Raw genomic sequence first — 10,665 nt, 5'->3', positions numbered from 1 at the left:
ACGGTATCTAGTCATAATTCACTCCAAAAACACTAGCCAAGCTTCTTATTGCTTCTCAAATCTTTGTGGGTGTGACCGAAGTCCTATGAGTTTTCTGTTTTGGAGCTTCTAAACGAAAAAACACTACTTTAGCTTTTGGGATCTAGTTGTGGTTCTACGTCTTATACCCAATCATAAACACGAGATCTAGTCATAATTCACTCCAAAAACACTAGCCAAGCTTCTTATTGCTTCTCAAATCTTTGTGGGTGTGACCGAAGTCCTATGAGTTTTCTGTTTTGGAGCTTCTAAACGAAAAAACACTACTTTAGCTTTTGGGATCTAGTTGTGGTTCTACGTCTTATACCCAATCATAAACACGAGATCTAGTCATAATTCACTCCAAAAACACTAAAGAAGTTTCTTATTGCTTCTAAAATATTTGTGGGTGTGGCCGAAGTCTTATGAGTTTTTGGTTTTGGAGCTTCTAAACGGAAAAACACTACTTTAGCTTTTGGGATCCGGTTGTGGTTCTAGTTCTTATACCCAATCATAAACACGAGATCTAGTCATAATTCACTCTAAAAACACTAACGAAGTTTCTTATTGCTTCTAAAATATTTGTGGGTGTGGCCGAAGTCTTATGAGTTTTCTGTTTTGGAGCTTCTAAACGGAAAAACACTACTTTACTTTTTGGGATCCGGTTGCGGTTCTAGTTCTCATACCCAATCATAAACACGAGATCTAGTCATAGTTCACTCCAAAAACACTAACGAAGTTTGTTATTGCTTCTCAAATATTTGTGAGTGTGGCCGAAGTCTTATGAGTTTTCTGTTTTGGAGCTTCTAAAAGAAAAAACACTACTTTAGCTTTTGGGATCCAGTTGTGGTTCTAGTTCTTATACCCAATCATAAACACGGGATCTAGTCATAATTCACCCCAAAAACATGTTGGAATTTAAGAGACTAAGCTCATAAGAAAGAGTAAACAATCACTTGGTGATTGAATCTCAGTTTATCCACACAAAGGGAACTCATTCTCAAGAGGAAGAGACCATCAACTTGTGATGGAATCTACACCAATATAGCTTGATAGAACCGAAATCTCTATGGAGAGAATCGATTCTAACAAGACAACTATCTCTAGTATGAAGCTAGATCCGTGAGAAGTAACACAACACTAAAGGTTTGTGTACTTAGAGAGAAACGAATCTATGAATCATTTAGCTAGAGTAAACAACATAAATAAGAGATAAAGAAGAGTTTGAGGTGTATTTAAGAGTAAGTATGACAAGCAATAGGCTGTCAAAAGGCAGCCCTAAATCGTGTAACACTTTCTCTCTACATCTTAACTCTTTGGTTTAACACAAGTAAAGAAGAGAGAGCTACACGAAATTGGTTTAAGAGCTTGTCTATTAATCTTGTGTGTTTTGTTTACAATGAGGCTACTAGCCTTTATATAGAAGGAGAACTAGGTTAAGATGTCTCACAATCCCCTTTAATCCTAGCCCTTCTTTTCTCTCTTTAAATCTCCACCATTCAATTCAAATAGCTTCTAGAAGGAGTCCAACGGTCATGTTGACCCAAAAGCAAGTCCAAGTGGCGTCATAAAGCAAGGCATAAAGCAACTCTTGTCTTCTTCCTCCTTTTGAACTTGCAACGGCTATATGGAAGTCTCGGGAAGGATCCGGAGGCTTCTAGATGTTTTGGAAGCTTTGGATGACTCTTAGAAGACTCTTAGAAGGCTTGAGAAGATCCTAAATGGCCGATCACAACTTTGTACGGACAGCCTCTCTTTAACTTGTACGGACGGCCTTGTACGGACACGGTGTAGAAGAGTTCTGATCGGTAGTGCAACCGATTGGCATAACCGATTGGAAGACCAATGAGGTTCCGATCGGTTGCGCAACCGATTGGCACAACCGAGCGGTAATGCACACACCCTTTCCTTCACCGTACGGACGAGTGGCTATGATCGGTTGTGCAACCGATCAGACCAACCGATTGGAAGTGCGGATGGCCTTGTACGGACACGGTGTAGAAGAGTCATAATTTACTCTAAAAACACTAGCTAAGCTTCTTATTGCTTCTCTAATCTTTGTGGGTGTGACCGAAGTCCTATGAGTTTTCGGTTTTGGAGCTTCTAAACGGAAAAACACTACTTTAGCTTTTGGGATCCAGTTGCGGTTCTACTTCTTATACCTAATCATAAACACGATATCTAGTCATAATTCACTCCAAAAACACTAACGAAGTTTCTTATTGGTTCTAAAATATTTGTGGGTGTGGCCGAAGTCTTATGAGTTTTCTGTTTTGGAGCTTCTAAACGGAAAAACACTACTTTCGCTTTTGGGATCCGGTTGCGGTTCTAGTTCTCATACCCAATCATAAACACGAGATCTACTCATATTTCACTCCAAAAACACTAGACAAGCTTCTTATTGCTTCTCAAATCTTTGTGGGTGTGGCCGAAGTCTTATGAGTTTTCTGTTTTGGAGCTTCTAAACGAAAAAACACTGCTTTAGCTTTTGGGATCCGGTTGTGGTTCTAGTTCTTATACCCAATCATAAACATGGGATCTAGTCATAATTCACTCCAAAAACACTAGCCAAGCTTCTTATTGCTTCTCAAATCTTTGTGGGTGTGACCGAAGTCCTATGAGTTTTCGATTTTGGAGCTTCTAAACGAAAAAACACTACTTTAACTTTTGGGATCCGGTTGTGGTTCTTTTTCTTATACCCAATCATAAACACGGGATCTAGTCATAATTCACTCCAAAAACACTAGCTAAGCTTCTTATTGCTTCTCAAATCTTTGTGGGTGTGACCGAAGTCCTATGAGTTTTCGGTTTTGGAGCTTCTAAACGGAAAAACACTACTTTAGCTTTTGGGATTTAGTTGCGGTTCTACTTTCTTATACCCAATCATAAACAAGAGATCTACTCATATTTCACTCCAAAAACACTAGCCAAGCTTCTTATTGCTTCTCAAATCTTTGTGGGTGTGGCCGAAGTCCTATGAGTTTTCGGTTTTGGAGCTTCTAAACGGAAAAACACTACTTTAGCTTTTGGGATCCGGTTGCGGTTCTAGTTCTTATACCCAATCATAAACATGAGAAATAGTCATATTTAACTCCAAAAACACTAGCCAAGCTTCTTACTGCTTCTCAATTCTTTTTGGGTGTGGCCGAAGTCCTATGAGATTTCGATTTTGGAGCTTCTAAACGAAAAAAACACTACTTTAGCTTTTGGGATCCGGTTGTCGTTCTAGTTCTTATACCCAATCATAAACACGAGATCTAGTCATAATTCACTCCAAAAACACTAGCCAAGCTTCTTATTGCTTGTCAAATCTTTATGGGTGTGACCGAAGTCCTATGAGTTTTCGGTTTTGGAGCTTCTAAACGGAAAAACACTACTTTAGCTTTTGGGATTTAGTTGCGGTTCTACTTTCTTATACCCAATCATAAACAAGAGATCTACTCATATTTCACTCCAAAAACACTAGCCAAGCTTCTTATTGCCTCTCAAATCTTTATGGGTGTGGCCGAAGTCCAAAGAGTTTTCGGTTTTGGAGCTTCTAAACGGAAAAACACTACTTTAGCTTTTGGGTTCCGGTTGCAGTTCTAGTTCTTATACCCAATCATAAACACGATATCTAGTCATAATTCACTCCAAAAACACTAACAAAGTTTCTTATTGCTTCTCAAATATTTGTGGGTGTGGCCGAAGTCTTATGAGTTTTCTGTTTTGAAGCTTCTAAACGGAAAAACACTACTTTAGCTTTTGGGATCCAGTTGCGGTTCTAGTTCTTATACCCAATCATAAACACGAGAAATAGTCATATTTAACTCCAAAAACACTAGCCAAGCTTTTTACTGCTTCTCAATTCTTTTTGGGTGTGGCCGAAGTCCTATGAGTTTTCGATTTTGGAGCTTCTAAACGAAAAAAACACTACATTAGCTTTTGGGATCCGGTTGTGGTTCTAGTTCTTATAACCAATCATAAACACGGGATCTAGTCATAATTCACTCCAAAAACACTAGCTAAGCTTCTTATTGCTTCTCAAATCTTTGTGGGTGTGACCGAAGTCCTATGAGCTTTCGGTTTTAGAGTTTCTAAACGGAAAAACACTACTTTAGCTTTTGGGATCCAGTTGCGGTTCTACTTCTTATACTCAATCATAAACATGAGATCTACTCATATTTCACTCCAAAAACACTAGCCAAGCTTCTTATTGCTTCTCAAATCTTTATGGGTGTGGCCGAAGTCCTATGAGTTTTCGGTTTTGGAGCTTCTAAACCGAAAAACACTACTTTAGCTTTTGGGATCCGGTTGCGGTTCTAGTTCTTATAACCAATCATAAACACGAGATCTAGTTATAATTCACTCCAAAAACACTAACGAAGTTTCTTATTGTTTCTAAAATATTTGTGGGTGTGGCTAAAGTCTTATGAATTTTCTGTTTTGGAGCTTCTAAACGGAAAAACACTACTTTAGCTTTTGGGATCCGGTTGCGGTTCTAGTTCTCATACCCAATCATAAACACGAGATCTAGTCATAATTCACTCCAAAAACACTAACGAAGTTTCTTATTGCTTCTCAAATATTTGTGGGTGTGGCCGAAGTCTTATGAGTTTTCTGTTTTGGAGCTTCTAAACGGAAAAACACTACTTTCGCTTTTGGGATCCGGTTGCGGTTCTAGTTCTCATACCCAATTATAAACACGAGATCTACTAATATTTCACTCCAAAAACTCTAGACAAGCTTCTTATTGCTTCTCAAATCTTTGTGGGTGTGGCCGAAGTCTTATGAGTTTTCTGTTTTGGAGCTTCTAAACGAAAAAACACTGCTTTAGCTTTTGGGATCCGGTTGTGGTTCTAGTTCTTATACCCAATCATAAACACGGGATCTAGTCATAATTCACTCCAAAAACACTAGCCAAGCTTCTTATTGCTTCTTAAATCTTTGTGGGTGTGACCGAAGTCCTATGAGTTTTTGATTTTGGAGCTTCTAAACGAAAAAACACTACTTTAGCTTTTGGGATCCGGTTGTGGTTCTTGTTCTTATACCCAATCATAAACACGGGATCTGATATAAGATTGGAACCAATCCAACTTATGATCACTCAATGATCAAGAGATTCCAAGCTTAACTTGCGGAAGGTGGAATCCACGAGCTGGCTATAACGCACTCTCTCGTGAATCAAGGGATGGAACAATGGATAGATGCGATTGACTCACTCAATCAATGAACAAACCAGAAGTTTGAATCACTCAAACAACTTGATTTGCAGACTCAAAAGAACTTAATTGACTCACTCAAATAAGAACTAATGAAAGGAAACACAAAGAATTCGCAACTTTGTGGAAGAAAAGAAAACAATGTTTCTTATGAACTTTAAAATCTTGATTAAGGGTGTCCATAAATGGTACAAATGGCTTGAGCTTTATAGGCTCGACTCTAGACACATATAACGTTCATAAACACTAAAAAAGGAAGCAAAATACACGAAATTAAAAGACTAAAGAAAAAGGAAATGATCTTGAAAGATATTTGACCGTTAGAAGTCAATGCTTGGCCAAATAAGGAAATCTTATTCTCTCCTCTTTATATCTCGAAATCTTCTTCATATAACCATGTAAGAGAAGCCTCTGGTCCATGTAGAATCCCCCAAAAGTCGTGGTCTTCATTATTTTAAATGTATTTAGTTGTTGGAGTGCATGGAAGGCAATTGAGTCTTGATATGGAAAGTCTTGGTGTATGAATGGAGAAGATTGAATCCACCTGATCCAATGGCTGGAAATGAAGCTTGAGATGTTCTTAAGATACTCTTGTAGCATTAGAGACTCTCCTGGACGCCAAAGTCTGGTTTGCAAGTAACTAAACCGGTCAGCTTCCAAATAAGGCAAGCTGAGAATCATCTGGTTTAGAAAATTAATATCTTCTAAACCAAAATTGTTTTTGACTTGATTCCAATTCGACGAGCTCCTCTGATGAGTCAAGAATGTAGGAAAATTCACTTCGTAGCTTAAATCCTTCTTCTCAGGTCGGAATCCTCCAATACGTAGCTGCTGGTCTCCATCAGGTTCATTGGAAGTCTGCTGACTTTTAACTTGAATATCTCCCTCATGTGGAAAGCTTTTGAACCAATTCCACCTCTCCGTGATTCCTTGATGAGTTAAGTTTCTTGAATAAGTTGATTTGTAGACTAACTCCTCCTGGTTGGGCTGATATGATTCACACAATGAACGTATGTCCTTCTCGGGTCTGATTCGCATAGTGCATCCTATTTGAATGAGCTTTGGTTCAGTTTCTGGTGTGATGACCGCATCATACCCTCTCCCTTGAAAACGTTTTGACCTCAAAACTGATTCACCTGCACCGAGAGAAAGCAAGTTAGGCTTCATTCGTTTTTGGGAGTTTAGGTAGTTACCTCGGGTTTGAATTGGTGCTTGAGCAGCTTGTGGCTTCTCTATACTTATGCCTCCTTCAATGTCTTCAGCCTCATGCTTCTTTTGCTGACCTGCATCAACAACCTTTGGCATAGACAAGAGCATTATACTAGAATTGGAAATCTCTATACTTGATGGAACAAGACAAGTATCTAATTTTGATTTTAGTAATGGAGACTTGTCTAGTTGTCTAGTTGGGCAATTAGCAGCAAAATGTCCTCTCTTATGACACCTATAACAAATTATCTCTTTTGATTTTGAAAGGTTAGTGGACTTGCCTTGTGTTCCCGTGCGTTGTAGTTTAAGCAATGACTTTGTACTCGACTTGTAGGTTATTGATATCTCTGTATTTAACCTCTTTTTAGCATACATTTGCTATGCATTTAGCTTAGTATTCACTCTTATTTACTGTCATTTGTAGTCATTTTGCATCACTTTGCATACTTAGAGTATTCTACATTAGCATAGCATGCATTCTTGCATTTTGGAGTTGTATCTGGTACATTCAGGTACTAAGGAGCAGTGCCAGAGCAGTGCAAGAGCAGTGCCAGAGCAGTTCCAGAGTAGTGTACTCGAGCAGTGTACTCGAGCAGAGCCAAAGTAGTGTACTCGAGCAGTGTACTCGAGTAGAGCCAGAGCAGTGTACTCGAGCAGATTTCTGAAGAGAAGACCAAGACATACTCGACCAACCTACTCGAACAGGCTACTCGAACTGGACCTGAGAGACTTACCCGAGCAAGATGCAACCTTTGAAGAATGGACTACTCGACCAAGCCACTCGAGTACCAGCTCGAGTAGACCCTAAACCGACTTTCTATTTTGTCGTTTTGTGTACTAGGGTTTTCTACTTTTGCTATAAATAGACCTCTTAGGGCTTTGCCCAAAGGATCTCGTTTTTTTTCCTCTGAACAATATTTCTGCAAACTTTTGTAATCCAAATTACTTTTGATCCTTTGAGTTTTTGCAATAAGTTCCTTCTGTAAAGTTGTTTATCTTGCTTTGATCTATTACATATGAAGTTTTTAGCGATTTATGGGTTTGTGCAAATTTCTGGGTTTGTGTTCTTGAGTATGTCTGAGTAGTGGATTAGGGTTCGTGAGGATGGGATAGATTAGGTGTGGAATCCTTAGTTTATTTAGGTGGTTAAGTGTAGAATTGCTTGAATCCCTTCTGGATTAGTAGTACTTAGTGCTTATTCCTTTCTGATCAACTGGGATTTGAACCCAGACATTTCCACACCCACCAGGTGTTCGATGAAATATCTGAACCAACTACTCCAGAGATTTACATACTCTAGCCCAAGAGATTGGATGTTTAGAATGTTTATTGACTATATTAGATTGAATCTTATTGCCTGCTTTGCTAGATTTCGCTAATGATGATTAGGTCTGGAACTGGTATTGCTTGAGGATCTCTGTCACGAGAGTGGATTGATCTGTAGTTGAATCTATTGTCTAGGGATAGCCTGTTTGGATTGTTAACCACCTAAGTAGATTAAGGAGACTGCTATAATCGATTACCCTATCCTCAGGACCTTTTATCTCATTTGATTTACTTGTCTCTTTACCTGTTGCTTATTGCTGCTTAGTATTGATAGTTCTTTCTCTTTATGCATGATCACTCCTGTTCTGTAGTTTTATCGTTTATGCATGATCGCTTAGGATTGTTAGATAAACAAAACAATATTCTGCTTGGCTTGACTTAGTTATCTCTGAGCATATCTTGATTGATAGTAAGAGCACCTGATTGGATTGATGACCCCTTATACTGCAATGACATGAAAGTATATTAGGGTAATTGATAGTAAAACCCTAGTATCAGTTATAGCTTGGGAAATTGACTTTGGCAGTTCAGCCTTTACTCGAGTTTGTAGCTTAGCCTCTCCTTTTTCCTCTAGAGTAGGTGCAAACGTTTTATTTGGCTTAGGGCTGCAGGTTTTCTTAGGTGTAGCCTTCACTCTTGGCGTTGTGGCGAGAATCCATCTCCTTGGCTTAGTGTAGGAATAACTTGGCATATCCTGTTGATGTTGAGCTGCAGCTTCCTTCACAAACTCGTCATAGATTTCTAACTTGAAACTTCCCCATGTATGAGCTGGTTCATTGTACTTGACACGGGCATTCTCCTCTTGCTCCCACCACTCATAAGCTGGTCCGGTGAGTGTGTCAAGGGCGTATGAAAGTTGTTCCCCCTCTGGTACTTGGCAAGATTGAAAACACGCCTCCATGTCCTCTTCCCACCGTAAGTATTCTTCTGTACCTTGGCTATAACCTGAAAAGGTTAAATATTGTTGCTCATAGTCCTCTTCATCACCCCATAGTGTGGGCTGATCTTTGGTGTGGTCTATTTCTTCCTCCCCACGATCTGACTCATCACCATAGTTAGATTCACCCTCATGACTCCATGTCTCTACACCATGTGACTCGTCTTCCCTTAAACTGATTTGTGAATCAGTTTCCTCTTGGCGATCTTCTTCTTGATCAGAGTATGGTATCTCACACCATGGTCTTTCTTGTGTGTAAGATTCTACGAACTGGTCTGGTTCTCCATCGTGATTGAAGCCCTCATCTCCGTGACTGATTTGAGTTTCTCCATTCGGCAAGTCTTCTTCTAAATTGAATTGGGATTCAGTTTCTCCATGCCATGAATCTCCTTCACAGCCTTCTCCTCCGCTTTCCTCTTGGTTGGTTTCTGCTCCGCACCAACTCTTGTGGCTTTCGTCGTCTTGAGAGTGGTCTGGTGGCTCAGGTTCGATTTCATCATCAACTTGGCCTTCTTCTCCTTCAAAAGCACCTTTTGAATTCGTCTCTTCATACCAAGGCTCTTCATCACGTTCATCTAATTCTTCTAGACTGATTTCAGAATCAGTTTCTCGTTCCCAAGAGCCATAGTCGTAATCTTCTTCTCCACTCCATGACGGGTTAGGTTCTTGTCCCCAATCAATTTCTGAAGTGTTGAATTCACTCCTTTCATCTTCTTCATACTCCATGGTTGTGATCTGGTTTTCTTCTAAGGATATCTCGCAAAACAAAACAAAGAAGAAGAGAACGTATCAAGTCGTAATCAACAAAATATGGAAAGAAAAATATGGTAAATTTCTTCTTTTTTTTTTTAAATTTTAGAAAAAAAAAACAAACAGTAATTAAAGAGAAAATTAACTTTTGTTTTCGTTTTCTGATTTAATAAAAGGAAATTATGAAAATCAATTTAAAATAACAAGAAAGACAATTTTTTATGGATTTTTCTTTTAAACCGAAAAATTAAAATAGTAATACTCAAACCAAAATATATATATATTTTTTTTGTTTTTATAATGGTACTAAAGCAAATTAACAAGAATAAAAATGCAAGACTCAATTTTTTTTATGGGTTTTTAAATTTTATGAAAATGAAATAACAAAACAGAAAATTAAAAGAGATAAAGGTTGGATGAATACAACCTAATGGATAGGAGCTTTTGAAGCTCTGATACCAAATGATATAAGATTGGAACCAATCCAACTTATGATCACTCAATGATCAAGAGATTCCAAGCTTAACTTGCGGAAGGTGGAATCCACGAGCTGGCTATAACGCACTCTCTCGTGAATCAAGGAATGGAACAATGGATAGATGCGATTGACTCACTCAATCAATGAACAAACCAGAAGTTTGAATCACTCAAACAACTTGATTTGCAGACTCAAAAGAACTTAATTGACTCACTCAAATAAGAACTAATGAAAGGAAACACAAAAAATTCGCAACTTTGTTAACCACCTAGATAGACTAAGGAGACTGCTATAATCGATTACCCCATTCATTAGGACCTTTTATCTCTATTGATTGTTTAAATCCTGTTTCTGTTAGTCTCTGTTGCTTAGCTCGACCTGTTAGGCCTAGATCGTTTCTCTGCATTGTTAGGTTGCTAGTTTCTTTTCCAAAGCTTATGCATGATAGATTCTGGTCTTTAGTTTACTTCTTGCTCTTGTTTACTTGCTGTTTAGTTCTCTTTTGTGCTTTTAAATTCGGTATTTGCATGTTAAATTGGTTGCTTAGGATCAATAGAAACACACAAAATCCTTTCATAATTGGCTTGACTTATTTGCTTTCTGTTTCATATCTTGAATGCTTGCAGTCACACTGAGATTGGATTGATAACCAAATATACTACAATGGCATGTGTATTAGGGATTGATACTTGATAGAGAGACAAAATCTTAGTATCAGGAATCAATTTAGTATAAGGGGAAGACAT

This window comes from Arabidopsis lyrata, assembly GCF_000004255.2.
Source record: "Arabidopsis lyrata subsp. lyrata unplaced genomic scaffold ARALYscaffold_10, whole genome shotgun sequence".
NCBI lineage: Eukaryota > Viridiplantae > Streptophyta > Magnoliopsida > Brassicales > Brassicaceae > Arabidopsis > Arabidopsis lyrata.
The sequence above is the reverse complement of the archived record's forward strand: the minus strand, read 5'-3'. Positions refer to the sequence as shown.